General features: G+C 45.2%; 1 long non-coding RNA gene across 1 annotated transcript; it reads left to right on the top strand.

The window, feature by feature from the left end:
• Positions 1-323: 323 nt before the first annotated feature.
• On the top strand, positions 324-15,897 carry LOC119973606. The gene is made up of 2 exons (XR_005462358.1): positions 324-353; positions 15,785-15,897. It is a non-coding gene; the product is annotated as an uncharacterized LOC119973606 (long non-coding RNA).
• Positions 15,898-16,347: the final 450 nt, after the last annotated feature.

The following is a 16,347-nucleotide window of genomic DNA, read 5'->3' as shown; positions in this document are numbered from 1 at the left end:
ACAGGAAGACCGTGAGAAGGAAATGAAGCCAGGCAAAACAGCACAAGCTGATACAGAAGAGGGGAACAAGAAGGCAAATGGGCAAATATGCATTAAAGTGATAGAGCAGCATGCCTTCACAAAAAGAGAGGTATTTAATCCAGTCTCAGTTCCATTTTGGACCGTGAGCAGAAAACAACAGACACAGCTCAGCTTTCTATCGATATACATAGGTTCTGATATGCCTAGTGTTGATAAATGTACCCACAATATGTTATCCAATCCCTTGCGAGCAATTGCTGCCTTTATGTCATCATAAAAGCACAACATGGTGTTCAGCGATGGTCAAACAGCGTGGCAGCAAGAGACAGATAGTAAGAGTTTCTATGGATACTTAAATAAGAAAAGAGTTAACAAAATGAGTGTTGGTCTTGTAGACAATTAGTCTAGGAATTAATAATGGTGGATAAGGATATGGAAGATAAATTGAACAGGTATTTTGCATTTGATGGCAGGATTCTTATATGAAGAGAGGGTGGGTTGACAGGACCTTACAGTGTTTACTGGAATTTAAAACAAATGTGGGGGATCAAATTGAAACATATAAAGTTCTGGCAGGGCTGGACAAATGGGATGCAGCGATGATGTTCCCTTGGGCTAGAGAGCTGAGAATAAGTGGGGTAGACCATTTAGGTCTTCACTCAGAGGGTGGTGATCCTGTGGAATTCTGTATCAAAGAAGGCTGTGGTGGCCAAGTCACTGAATATATTTAAGAAGGATATAGATTTCTAGACTCTAAAGGTGTCAAGGCGTTTGAGGAGCGTGCAGGAGTATGATGTTGAGATAGAGGAGCAGTCACAATCATAATTTTCTTTTTATAAATTTGGAGTCCTCAGCGCTGTGCGATGTGCTGCCCCAGTCACAATCATATTGAATGGCGGAGCAGGCTCAACCTACTCCTGTTCCTAATTTCTATGTTTCTAAATACAGGTACGACATGGTCAACAGTTTTAGATTGTGTTACATGGGCATGAGATGGCCTTCGATATTTTGGTCAGATGGCAACAAGTTAGCAGTGTTGGACAGTGTTAAAATCACAGCAAGGTGACTGCACAGAAAATATTTGAAGAGCCTGGTCAGGATAATGCTCAAGTAATGGGCTGGTAAGCAGACAGATCCCTCCTAGTGAGATGGGATACACAGCCTGTCAGTTCCGTGAGTGGGAGGAAACAATGAGAGGCCCAAACACTGTGTTGTAGAAAGGTGAGGGGCCAGTGTGAGAACCAGATTGATAATGAGCAAAGGAAACTCTCGCAAAAACAAACATCATAAATATCGGGGCAGAGAAGGTTGCAATTATAATGTGCAGCTTCGAGAGTTGCTGAACAATACATTGAATAAAACAACAAGGAAAGTCAAAGGTGTATTGCCAAATGTCCACAAAATACCCCAGTTTGAATTAGGATGCAGGCCGACTGCTCTCCAACTTCAAAATATTCAAACAGCGTAAATAGTGATGGACAGATCTTTAAAATAACAGAGATGGAGGAGGGCTCAGGTAATGTGAAATTTAGAAATCCAAAGATAAAAATTGAGGTATCAGAACAGTTCAACAATGTGGGTAAAGACAAGCAGAGTGGGTCAGGAAGGGGCAAAGAGTGCAACAGAATTTGTACATTGGCAAACAAGGGCTGGGATTCTCCCCTACCGGGCAGGGCGAGGGGTCCCGGCGTGTTGGAGTGGCGTGAACCACTCCGGTGTCGGGCCGCCCCAAAGGTGCGGAGAGGGGCCAAGCCCTCACATTGAGGGGCCGAAAGGACTTCGCCGGCCGGGGTAGGTCCGTGCATGCGCCAGAGCATCAGCGGTTGCTGACGTCATACTGGAGCATGCGCAGGCGAGGGGGTTTCTTCCGCCTCCACCATGGTGAAGACTATGGCGAAGGCGGAAGAAAAGGAGCCCCCATGGCACAGGCTCGCCCGCCGATCGGTGGTCCCCGATCGTGGGACAGGCCACCATGGGGGTACGCCCCGGGGTCAGATCGCCCCGTGCTCCCCTCCCCCCCCAGGACCCCAGCACCGCCCGCGCCACCAATCCCGCCGGTCAGGTAGGTGGTTTAATCCATGCTGGCGGGAGAGGCCTGTCAGCGGCGGGACATCTGCCCATCGCAGGCCAGAGAATCGCCGCGGGGGGCCCGCCGACCAGCGCGGAGGGCCAACCGACCGCCGCGGCATGACTCCCGCCCCCGCCAAATCTTGGAGGGCGGAGAATTCGGGACACGGCAGGGGCGGGATTGACGCCGGCCCCTGGCGATTCTCCGACCCGGTGGGGGAGGGGGGGGGGGGGGGGGGGGGGGGGGTTGGAGAATCCCGCCCCAGGACACTGCAGGGAATGGAAGTAACATAAAGAAATTCAAGCTTTCTTATTTAAATGTGTGAAGCATCCACAATGGGATAGACGACCCAATAGCCCCAAAACAGATAAATGATTCAGACTTAATCAACATTACAGAGAAAAGCATATCCTGAGCCTGCCCACCGGCGGAATATTATTGCAATCCCACCGGTCAATAGAATTTTGACTGGCTCGCTGCATCCGCTGCAGTGGAACCTGCTGTATCAGGGCCAAAAAAATCCCAGTCATGGTTTATAAGGTGAACAAGGGCAGGAAATAATGGCAAAAGAGGAAGGGTAGCCCTGATAGTAAAGGTTGACATAAAGGCGTTAATGAGAAAGGATCTGTCTTCAGAATATCATGAAGTACAATCAATATGAGTGGAAATTTGGAATAGGTGAATTATAAAAGTGCAAGTAGTTTCAATGTTCGCTAACGTTAGTTCAACAGTTGAATAGAGCACTAAATGAGAAATTATTGAAGTATGTGTGGTGATATGCATCACTGTTGATACACAAGGGGTTAATGTAAGTACACGTAGGCTAGCTAGACACTAGAGGGAGCACCAGAGACATGACACACAGACACTCAACCAATAGGTCAGTAAGATAGGACACGACCAATGGGCATTCACGGTGCACGCAAAGGTGACACTACCACAGAGGGGCATTACACCAACCTATATATAAAGGACACAGCACACATGATCTTCCAGTGGAGACACTCAGTGAGTACAGACACAGGATTGATTGAACATCACACCAACACATGGATTGTAGCAGCTTGGTTCATCAATCTGAGTAGCTACAGAAGGAGTAACAGTAGAGGCGAATCCGAGTCGGAAAATTGTTAATAGTTTAGTAAACGTGTTGAAGTTATCTCCATGTCTGAACCTTCCTTTGTCAGAGTGCACATCAAGGAAGCAGCTTATGCTATGCCAAGAGCATAACAAGACAGTTTGTAACAAAGGCAATGTTACAATCGCTGGGGGACTTAAATCTTCTTATAGACTGGAGACAATCAAATTGCCCAGTGGGGTCTCGAAGGTGAATTTGTAGAATATTTTGTTATACATTGTGGAACTGACTAGATATAAAACTATTTTCAATCTTGTATTTTGTTAATTAGTAATATTGTGCAAAAAGACCTCTGGGAAATAGTGATCATAATACCATTGAACTCCATATTAAGATTGATAGTGACATTTACAAATCGCAAAGAAAAATCTTAAGCTTAAACAAAGCCACTTGAATAGGTATGAGGGGAGAACTGGATAATATTAATTGGGTAAATAAACTAAAAAGCATGGAGGTAAATGAACAGTGGGAAACATTTAAAGATATGATTCAAAATCCTCAACAAGAGTACATTCTGTTGATAGATAAAAGCTGAATGAGAAAGATCCATCTGTGGAAACCAACCAAAAATAGTTTCATGGTCATCATTAGGCTTTTTAATTCCAGATATTTTATTCAGTTTAAACTCCAACGACTGCTATGGTAGGATTTGAACCTGGGTCACACATCATTACCTTGGGTCAAGTAACAATACTATTGCTCCACTGACTCTCCTTAGAGGCTAAGTAAATTGGGTTATATTCACTTCAGTTTAGAAGAATGAGAGGCAATCTCCTTGAAACCTGCAAAATTCTGAGGGGATTTCAAAGGGTAGATGCTGAGAGATTGTTTTTGCTAGCTGGGAAATCTAAAATAATGGACACAGGGTTCAGGATAATGAAACAATCATTTTGGACTGGGCTGGGGAGAAATATAGGGGCTGGTTTAGCACAGTGGGCTAAACCACTGACTTGTAATGCAGAACAATGCCAGCAGCGCGGGTTCAATTACCGTACCAGCTGAGAATTCTGAATTATCCCTCTGTGTACCCGAACCGGCGCCGGAATGTGACAATAAGCGGTTATTATTATTAGTTCACTCAAAGGGTTGTGAATCTTTGGAATTCTCTACTCTAGAGGGTTGTATATTCTCCACCTTTGAGTAAATTTAAGTCTAGGATTGAGAGACGTTTGTCATTGCAGGGAATGAAGAGATAAGGGGAGATGGCAAGAAAATGTTGTTGAAGCCCAAGATTAGAATATTAAATGGTTCAGTACGCTCAATGGACATATGGGGCGAAATTCTCCGACCCACCGCAGGGTCGGAGAATCGCCCGGGACCGGCGTAAAACCCGCTTCCGCCATGGCTGGAATTCTCCGCCAGCCGGGAATTGGCGGGGGCGGGAATCACGCCCTATCGATTCCGCACCTTTGGGGGCTCCAACGCCGGAGTGGTTGGCGCCATTCCGCTACGCCGGGGCCCCCCGCCCCACCGGGTAGGGGAGAATCCCGGCCATGGTCTCCTCCTGCTCCTATATCTTGTCTTCTTCTGTTTCTTGATTTCGGTGTGTCTGAACCAGACAAGCAAGCCATAAAAATGTGCCTAGCAATTAGGAATGAAGGTCCACAGGTGAAGATGTCAGTTTTAATGGAAGAAGAGCTAAAAGAACCCTAAGAGATATGAAGTAGATTGGAAAAGCAGTTCAGTATCAGGTTAAACTTCTCAACTTGCAATCATGCCATTTTGGCAACAGCCTTCAGAATCCACTGACCACTTCATCAGCAGATACAGGGACAAGGGAAAGCATTGTGATTTTTCAAATATAGAGCTAGCAGACATAATTGTTCATTATATCCATTCGCTAGAAGGCACTCCAGAAGGATCTACTAGACAAGCCCAAAATGCAGAGCATTGAAGAACTATTCAAGATGGACGCGAGTACAAAGTGATCCTCACAGGTCGATGAAGATTTCAAATCCTCAGTACAACCCCAAATGTTGATGCACTCACTAGAGCACCTAAACCTAGCAGGGCATTGTCATGATATACATCCAGGTATATGATGGTGCACAGACAGGCAGTGATTGACACACAGGACGACCAGTGAACACAAAGAACACAGCAGCCAATCACCAGACAGGACATGACCACTATAAAACTATAAAACACGGCCCCAGGCTGGCATTGGGCAGTACTCCTCCAGCGGGACAACTCCTGCTCCTGGGCCCCAGTCGCATATGCCTCCAGAGTCATGACGCCCACTGAGCAACGATACGCTCAGATTGAAAAAGAATGCCTGGGCCTCCTCACCAGGATTGACGAATTCCATGATTATGTGTATGGCCTCCCCAAATTCACGGTCGAGACGGACCACAGGCCATTTGTTCACATCATACACAAAGACCTCGATGAGATGACGCCACGGCTGCAACGTATCCTTCTCAAACTCCGCCGCTATGATTTCGACCTGGTCTACACCCCGGGCAAAGAGCTTATTGTGGCCGATGCACTCATAAAGAACATAAGAACATAAGGGCCTCACGGTAGCATGGTGGTTAGCATCAATGCTTCACAGCTCCAGGGTCCCAGGTTCGATTCCCGGCTGGGTCACTGTCTGTGTGGAGTCTGCACGTCCTCCCCGTGTGTGCGTGGGTTTCCTCCGGGTGCTCCGGTTTCCTCCCACAGTCCAAAGATGTGCGGGTTAGGTGGATTGGCCATGCTAAATTGCCCGTAGTGTAAGGTTAATGGGGAGATTGTTGGGTTACGGGTATACGGGTTACGTGGGTTTAAGTAGGGTGATCATTGCTTGGCACAACATCGAGGGCTGAAGGGCCTGTTCTGTGCTGTACTGTTCTATATAGAACTAGGAGCAGGAGTAGGCCATCTGGCCCCTCGAGCCTGCTCCGCCATTCAATGAGATCATGGCTGATCTTTTGTGGACTCAGCTCCACTTTCCGGCCCGAACACCATAACCCTTAATCCCTTTATTCTTCAAAAAACTATCTATCTTTACCTTAAAAACATGTAATGAAGGAGCCTCAACTGCTTCACTGGGCAAGGAATTCCATAGATTCACAACCCTTTGGGTGAAGAAGTTCCTCATAAACTCAGTCCTAAATCTACTTCCCCTTATTTTGAGGCTATGTCCCCTAGTTCTGCTTTCAGCCGCCAGTGGAAACAACCTGCCCGCATCTATCCTAACTATTCCCTTCATAATTTTAAATGTTTCTATAAGATCCCCCCTCATCCTTCTAAATTCCAACGAGTACAGTCCCAGTCTACTCAACCTCTCCTCATAATCCAACCCCTTCAGCTCTGGGATTAACCTAGTGAATCTCCTCTGCACACCCTCCAGTGCCAGTACGTCCTTTCTCAAGTAAGGAGACCAAAACAGAACACAATACTCCAGGTGTGGCCTCACTAACACCTTATACAATTGCAACATAACCTCCCTAGTCTTAAACTCCATCCCTCTAGCAATGAAGGACAAAATTCCATTTGCCTTCTTAATCACCTGTTGCACCTGTAAACCAACCTTCTGTGACTCATGCACTAGCACACCCAAGTCTCTCTGCACAGCGGCATGCTTTAATATTTTATCGTTTAAATTATAATCCCGTTTGCTGTTATTCCTACCAAAATGGATAACCTCACATTTGTCAACATTGTATTCCATCTGCCAGACCCAAGCCCATTCACTTAACCTATCCAAATCCCTCTGCAGACTTCCAGTATCCTCTGCACTTTTCACTTTACCACTCATCTTAGTGTCATCTGCAAACTTGGACACATTGCCCTTGGTCCCCAACTCCAAATCATCTATGTAAATTGTGAACAATTGTGGGCCCAACACGGATCCCTGAGGGACACCACTAGCTACTGATTGCCAACCAGAGAAACACCCATTAATCCCCACTCTTTGCTTTCTATTAATTAACCAATCCTCTATCCATGCTTCTACTTTACCCTTAATGCCATGCATCTTTATCTTATGCTGCAACCTTTTGTGTGGCACCTTGTCAAAGGCTTTCTGGAAATCCAGATATACCACATCCATCGGCTCCCCGTTATCTACTGCACTGGTAATGTCCTCAAAAATTTCCACTAAATTAGTTAGGCACGACCTGCCCTTTATGAACCCATGCTGCGTCTGCCCAATGGGACAATTTCTATCCAGATGCCTCGCTATTTCTTCCTTGATGATAGATTCCAGCATCTTCCCTACTACCGAAGTTAAGCTCACTGGCCTATAATTTCCTGCTTTCTGCCTACCTCCTTTTTTAAACAGTGGTGTCACGTTTGCTAATTTCCAATCCACCGGGACCACCCCAGAGTCTAGTGAATTTCGGTAAATTATCACTAGTGCATCTGCAATTTCCCTAGCCGTCTCTTTTAGCACTCTGAGATGCATTCCATCAGGGCCAGGAGACTTGTCTACCTTTAGCCCCATTAGCTTGCCCATCACTACCTCCTTAGTGATAACAATCCTCTCAAGGTCCTCACCTGCCATAGCCTCATTTCTATCAGTCGCTGGCATGTTATTTGTGTCTTCCACTGTGAAGACCGACCCAAAAAACCTGTTCAGTTCCTCAGCCATTTCCTCATTTCCCATTATTAAAACTCCCTTCTCATCCTCTAAAGGACCAATATTTACCTTAGCCACTCTTTTTTGTTTTATATATTTGTAAAAACTTTTACTGTCTGTTTTTATATTCTGAGCAAGTTTACTCTCATACTCTATCTTACTCTTTATAGCTTTTTTAGTAGCTTTCTGTTGCCCCCTAAAGATTTCCCAGTCCTCTAATCTCCCAGCAATCTTTGCCACTTTATATGCTTTTTCCTTCAAATTGATACTCTCCCTTATTTCCTTAGATATCCACGGTCGATTTTCCCTCTTTCTACCGTCCTTCCTTTTTGTTGGCATAAACCTTTGCTGAGCACTGTGAAAAATCGCTCGGAAGGTTCTCCACTGTTCCCCAACTGTTCCACCATAAAGTCTTAGCTCCCAGTCTACCTTAGCTAGTTCTTCTCTCATCCCCTTGTAATCTCCTTTGTTTAAACACAAAACACTAGTATTTGATTTTACTTTTGCACCCTCCATATGTATTTTAAATTCCACCATATTGTGATCGCTCCTTCCGAGAGGATCCCTAACTATGAGATCATGAATCAATCCTGTCTCATTACACAGGACAAGATCTAGGACCGCTTGTTCCCTCGTAGGTTCCATTACATACTGTTCTAGGAAACTATCGCGGATACATTCTATAAACTCCTCCTCAAGGTTGCCTTGACCGACCTGGTTAAACCAATCGACATGTAGATTAAAATCCCCCATGATAACTGCTGTACCATTTCTACATGCATCAGTTATTTCTTTGTTTATTGCCTGCCCCACCATAACGTTACTATTTGGTGGCCGCTCCTATCAGTGACGTTTTCGCCTTACTATTCCTGATTTCCACCCAAATGGATTCAACCTTATCCTCCATTGCACCGATGTCATCCCTTACTATTGCCCGGATGTCATCCTTAAATAACAGAGCAACACCACCTCCCTTACCATCCACTCTGTCCTTCCGAATAGTTTGATACCCTCGGATATTTAACTCCCAGTCATGACCATCCTTTAACCATGTTTCAGTAATGGCCACTAAATCATAGTCATTTACGATGATTTGTGCCATCAACTCATTTACTTTATTCCGAACACTACGAGCATTCAGGTAAAGTACATTTATGTTGGTTTTTTTACCTCTGTTTTGAATCTTAACATCTCCAGTTTTATTCCTTTTGTTATTACTGGGCCTATTCACTGAGCTCCCCTCAGTCACTGTACCTTGTACTGTCGCCCTTTTAGATTTTTGACTATGTCTTCTCTGCCTTGCACTTTTCCCCTTACTTCCGTTTGCTTCTGTCCCTGTTTTACTACCTTCCAACTTCCTGCATTGGTTCCCATGTCCTGGCCACATTAGTTTAAACCCTCCCCAACAGCTCTAGAAAACACCCCCCTAGGACATCGGTTCCAGTCCTGCCCAGGTGCAGACCGTCCGGTTTGTACTGGTCCCACCTCCCCCAGAACCGGTCCCAATGCCCCAGGAATTTGAATCCCTCCCTCTTGCACCATCTCTCGAGCCACGCATTCATCCTATCTATCCTGACATTCCTACTCTCTCTAGCTCGTGGCACTGGTAGCAATCCTGAGATTACTACCTTTGAGGTCCTACTTTTTAGTTTAACTCCTAACTCCCTGAATTCCACTTGTACGACCTCATCCCTTTTTTTACCTATGTCGTTGGTGCCTATGTGCACCACGACAACTGGCTGTTCACCCTCCCCTCCCCCCCCCCCCCCCCCCCCAGAATGTCCTGCAGCCGCTCCGAGACATCCTTGACCCTTGCACCAGGGAGGCAACATACCATCCTGGAGTCTCGATTGCATCCACAGAACCGCCTATCTATTCCCCTTATGATCGAGTCCCCTATCACTATAGCCCTGCCATTTTTCTTCCTGCCCTGCTGTGCAGCAGAGCCAGCCATGGTGCCATGAACCTGGCCTCTGCTGCCTTCCCCTGGTGAGCCATCTCCCTCAACAGTATCCAAAGCGGTATATCTGTTTTGCAGGGAGATGACCGCAGGGGACACCTGCACTGCCTTCCTACTCTTGCTCTTTCTTTTGGTCACCCATTTTCTATCTCCCTCATTAATTTTCACCTGCGGTGTGACCAACTCGCTAAACGTGCTATCCACGACCTCCTCAGCATCGCGGATGCTCCAAAGTGAGTCCATCCGCAGCTCCAGAGCCGTCAAGCGGTCTAACAAGAGCTGCAACTGAACACACTTCTTGCACGTGAAAGAGCCAGGGACAGTGAACGTGTCCCTGAGCTCCCACATCGCACACGAGGAGCATGACACGGGTCTGGGATCTCCTGCCATGTCTTAAACCTTAGGTAAACTTATACAACAACAATTTCAAAATAAAAATAAATAAATTAGACAATGAAAAGAACTACTTACCAGTCACTTACAGGGTTAAAAAGCACCTCTGAAAAAGCACCTCCTCACACTCTGCACCGAATTACCTCACTGCACCAAATTACCAAGTTGCAATCACCACTCTGGATGAGTCTCACTCCGGATCTGTCTCCTGGAAAAGTCGGACTTTGTCTGTTAAATAGACGCGCAGGTGGAATTTTGTGCCTCCAACTTTCCGGCCACTGATGAAAGAGTCGTGCAAATTCATCAGGAGACGGCTAGGGATCCTGTACTCCAGCAGGTCATGTGCCATCTCACGGATGGTTGGCAAAAGGGGCAGTGCCCCCAGTTTTATAATGCAAAGGATGACCTAGCGGTAGTGGACAGCATACTAATGAAGCTGGACAGAATAGTGATCCCACAGAGTATGCGAGAGCTGGTCCTCGGCGAAATCCACGAGGGTCACCTGGGGGTTGAAAAGTGTCGCCGTCGAGCCCGAGAGGCAGTATATTGGCCAAGCATCAGCCAAGATATCGCCAACACGGTCCTCAATTGCCCAACGTGTCAAAGTTTCCAGCCAGCTCAGCCGAAAGAGACTCTACAGCCACATGAAATGGTGACCTCCCCATGGTCCAAAGTTGGTGTTGCCCTCTTTCATGCCAGGGGCCGAGACCATGTCCTCCTGGTGGACTACTTTTCCAACTACCCCGAGGTGATCAAACTGACTGACCTCACCTCAGCAACAGTAATCAAGGCATGCAAGGAGACTTTTGCCTGACATGGCATCCCACTCACAGTTATGACTGACAACGGCCCCTGCTTCTTCAGCCAGGAGTGGATAAATTTTGCCCGGCTGTACAATTTCAGTCACATCACATCAAGTACCCACTACCCCCAGTCGATTGGGAAGGCTGAAAAAGGGGTCCACATTGTTAAAAGACTGTTGTCCAAAGGTGCTGACTTGAGTTTGGATTTCAACCTGACGCTGTTAGCCTACAGGGCGACTCCTTTGTCCGTTGTCCTGTCCCCAGCACAGCTCTTAATGAACCGCACACTGTGAACGACGGTGCCGGCTATCCACATTCCGGACCTTGACCACTTCCCGGTCCTACAGAGATGCAACAGTCTCGGGCCCAATGCAAGTCGGCGTACGATGACCACGCCACAGATCACCCTGCTCTGGTCCCTGCTGACCGAGTTCGTGTTCAGCTACCTGACGGTGGCTGGTCTGCCACAGCTGTGGTGGTTAAACAAGTGGCTCCGATATCATTCCTCGTTCGCATGCCTGATGGCTCCTTTCTTCGGCATAATAGGCGGGCATTGCGGCGACTTCCACGCCCATCACCTGACCGTGATGCCCCGCCTCGCACGCTGGTTCCCCAGGACGCACCCTTCCACGAGGCCACCGATCTGCCAGTTATTCTGCCGACCTCTACATTGGAGGCAATTCCACCGTTCAAGTGCTGGCGGCCCCTGACCCACCCTTGAGGCGGTCAACCAGAATTCGTCGCCCACCGCAGAGACTGAATTTATAGACTGAATGTTGCATTACCTTGTGATCTCATCGTTTACACATCTGCACATAATGTTTTTTCCTAATTTGTTATCTGCCCTCTATCTGCACTCGACACCTTTCCATGTAAATACGATAGCATATTTTTTTGTATATAGTCAGGCTCCTGTACACACACATTCACTATTTGTTGACCTGCACACATTTTTTTAAAAAGGGGGGAGATGTCATAATATACATCCATGTATATAATGAAGTGCAGACAGGCAGTGATTGACACACAGGATGACCAATGAACACACAGAACACAGCAGCCATTCACCAGACAGAACACGACCACTGTAAAGCCAGAGGGCACTAGTTTTCCCGCTCTTTCGGGATCCAGCCTCTGAGACAGTCAGAGCTCGTGAGCAGCAACTAGAACAAACACCATGTGGTAGTAAGATAGTCTGGTCAGGTTAGCCTCAGGTCTCCAGTCAAGTCAGCATAGTGTCAACCCACAGTTACAGCATGTATGACAGTTAATAGTTCCATAAAATCGAGTTGCATTTCTTCAAGTGTTGGAAGCCTGTATCTCTCATCACTGCAGTAAACTCAGTCCTTGTAGACCCAGCACATCAGACAAGATCATTTCTTTAGGTTTTAACAGCATCAAGGCATCAAGGGGATAAAGTGAGAATATGGTATTGAGATAGATAATCAGCCATGATCATATTGAATGGCAGAGCAGGCTCAAAGGGCCGAATTGCCTAAACGTGCTCTTTTTTTCTATGTGAGGATATGGCCTTCTGCATGCACCAAAGAAAGTCAATTGATTGATTTGGTACATTTTGCACAATGCAAATACCAGAAGCTCCAGGAAGAAACTGTGGAAAATCACTATTGATTACGGCCTAATTCTTTTTCTTAATAAATTTAGAGTACCCAATTCATTTTTTTCAATTAAGGGGCAATTTAGCATGGCCAATCCACCTAACCTATGAAACCCCCACAGACACGGAGAATGTGCAAACCCCACACCGACAGTGACCCAGAGCCGGGATTCAAACCCAGGTCCTCTGCGCCACAGTACCAGTGCTAGCCACTGCGCCACATGCCACCCCGGTTTATGGCCTAATTCAATTCAACATTTGCAAAACACGCAAGTTCCATTTTGACCTTGGTGGATGAATTAGGAATTTCCCAGAAAGTCATTATTAAAGATAGGCAGGTCATCATACCAGGATCTTTGTGACCTGATGTTCTTCAACAACCTCAATACTCACACACAGGCAAAGATTGGGTCAGAGAACTTGCAAGAAAGAAAGTCTATTGGCTGGGTGTCTTTGAAGTCAATGTCAAGAAGTGCGAGACATGGCAAGAGCATATATGCAAAATCACCGCAAAGAACCATTGATTCTATGTGAAATTTCTACCCATCCTCAGTCCAAAATCACATCTGACCTCTTTCACGTTCATGGCACTGGCTTCACCCTCACTGTGGACTACTTTACCAAGTACCCCATTATTCAATAATTGCATTATACGTCAAGCACAACTGTTGTGCACATGTGCTTTTTTCAGTTTATTTGATGTGACTGGAGAGATCATTACAGATAACAATCACAATTGTTTGACATGTCTTTTTAGTATCTGTGTAAGAAATGGAATATCAATCACATTATTTCTTTTACTCATGACCCAAGGTCTAATATGTTAGGTGAATGAATGATTCACATGGTGAAATCCCTGGATCTCAAATGTAGTCGGGTCAAGCAAGATCCACGCATTGCAATGTTGCATCTGAGAGTGACAACTCTAAGTGCAACTATTCATTACTGGCAGAGTTCATGTTCAGCAAGCCTGTACCAATCTACTTACTCTTGCCCATTCTACTTTCTAAGAAACTCGAGAGAAACTTTTAAAACTGCAAAAGAAGATGTCCAGTATGCACAATAAAAATTAAAACACAAAATTGTCAAGTTTACCTTTGGGACAGTAAGTTCACATCTAGGATCACACAGAAGGTACCTGGCAACCAGTCGGGGTGAGGAGAATATGCTCAGAATTAAGCTCCTATAACGTTATGACACACAACTTTGCAATGGTGAGACATAACCGAGGACAAATCAGATCCATTCCAGCTCCTCAATTATCATAGAGTCCTATTGCATTTAGGATAAGATCCCAAATTAATCCAAGCCTAAGACAACCCCGCACATCACTGTAGGCCATTTAAGAAACCTCTGGACAAAAATACCATTCTGAAATCTGGGCATACCAGCAGATTACCTCGACACTTTAGAAACAGCAACTGAACAATCCTATGTACTTATGTAATGGAAACTAAACATGAATATGTATTGTTATTGTTATACTTCCCTGGAAAAGGAGAAAGTATCTTTAAAAAGAAAGGGGGATGTTGCACCAGGCTTTTAAAATATTGCAGCATATTATCACCAGAGGGAAATGTGTCATGTGAACCAGTCTCAGTTTTACTTCGCCTGTTAGTGGAAAACAGCAGGCATAGCTCTGCTGCTTGTGTCCTCAAGCTTTCAATCCATGTATATAGGTTCTTATGAGCCTAGTCTTGGTAACAATTCCACAATGTGCTTACCCAATCCCTTATGCCACGCAGTCCCTTATGCATGGTTGGTGCCTTTTTAATGACAGTGGTCTCCTTCACTGCAACAGGGAAAAGACATCCCTATTCCTCTGGACATCCTCCACCAGGACCTCCTGTGCCACATCCAAAACCATGTGTGCCCATCTCGCTCAGTCCGTCTGCCATCCTGAAAGGTCCTGCTGTGGGGTAGCTGACGGACTACACTACTAGTGAATCCTGAGGTGTAGGATGTTTTCTTGGATGAGCGAGCAGCTTGTTTTCTTCTATATTGGTGGGTGGTCGGTGAGCACAAGGGAAATATGGAATGAGGTAGGGCCCTGATCCCTGTAATTTTACTCCTGGTAGCTCTAACTCTTTTACCTCTCAGCCTTTCTTGGGAGGCCCTGAAGGCTTGATCATAATCTGAATGTGTTGCTGCCGGTCCTTCCCTGTACTCATGTAAAGGAAAATAAAGACATCTTCAGGTTTCTTTACAGGTACTTTGTCGGCCAAGAGAAGCAGAAATGCTTGCTGCTCACCTCCACTAAAGCCACTTCTTTCTCGTCATTCGAACTCCTCAGCACCCTCCCTATCACTGGGCCTCTCAACCAGCAGATCACTTGCTATTGAAAGGAAACTCAACTGGTCAAAAATTAGACCACCTGAGGTCTAGGATGGGATGGGAACTGGGAACTGGGAACCCACCCCGAGCCAGGTCAGGAATTGGATCTCTATCCCACACTCCCACTAGCAACTACAGGATCCTTACCTGCAGTTTATGGCCTGCCCCAGAGCACTCCTCACCCAACAGGAAACCAAGCCTGTCAATCAGGCTCATTACCGGGCAGGGTTTCTGTAAACAAAAAAGCATACTGACAAAAAACCCTTCACCTCTTTCTCCCATGTCCTCAGCAAACACATCTTTGTCAATCTTGGCACTTTAGCTTCAGACGAACCTTTCAGTTTGTAGGATTGAGACTACCCAAAACATATTTTACATCCTGTCATAACAGCTCAATCTCATGATCCTCTGAATTAATTCTTTACGTGCAACTTGAAAGTTTAACAGGCTGCATAATCAACAGGAATGCAGTTGTCTGAGTCAGATCACTTGGCTTCTCTGCTTCAAACTCAAGTATTAGGTTAGGAAACTACATTCATCACACAGAAACCCATAACCCATTACAGAAGCCCATAATACAGACTGATCTCTCTGTTATAATGGTGTTTCTGTTGAACAATTTGTTATTGGGAATCAAAGGTCACTCAGTGCATTGAAAAGATTGAAAGTGAGAAATCACGATTTTCAGAGAAAAATAATAGAGAAATGTATGCACATATATAGGGATACAAATATTTTATTGGCAGATATTATTCCATACCTTCAATTGAGCGCTAATTTTCAAGCGAATTAAAGTTACAAGTGGAAGCTTCAGTTTGGATTATATAAAAAATATCTAAAATAAGACATGGTCATTTTGCTGTCAAACCTGTTTTTTCCCAACAGGCCATTCATGATTTGTGCTGTCAAGGACTCTTTCCCACCTGATTAATCTTCTGAAGGAGGTGAATCACCACAGGTGAAATGTTCAAGAAGATTAAACCCTGAAATTTCTCTCAGAGCTGTTATACTGCAGATTTTTCATTACTTCAAAACAGTTTTATCATCATTGACTGGAAAGCATTTTGAGTTGTCCTGAGGTTATGAAAGACACTGAATAAATATATAAATATATATAATAAATGCAAGTTCTTTCTTTCTCGCATGGCAAACAAACTCTGCTCTATATTTCATTGGATTTCAGCCATAGGAACATCTGTGAAAACTGGTGCAAATTCAAGTTTAATAAGCACTCAGGCAGTCTCCTGGAGACTGTCAGTGGCCATGGAAATTATGCCATAGGCTAGTAACAGACAAGCAATTAACATATTTATATGCAGTTACTTCCTGTGGTATTTAGATAGAGGAATTAATCTATTCATTTACAATGACTTAGTACCATTTAAAATAGCAGAGGAAGAAATTCTACATGAACATGTTAAGTGCTTGGTGTGTCATGGTATCATTTT

Source organism: Scyliorhinus canicula, chromosome 11, assembly GCF_902713615.1.
Source record: "Scyliorhinus canicula chromosome 11, sScyCan1.1, whole genome shotgun sequence".
NCBI lineage: Eukaryota > Metazoa > Chordata > Chondrichthyes > Carcharhiniformes > Scyliorhinidae > Scyliorhinus > Scyliorhinus canicula.
Note: the sequence above shows the minus strand (reverse complement) of the source record. Positions and strands in the feature narration are given on the sequence as shown.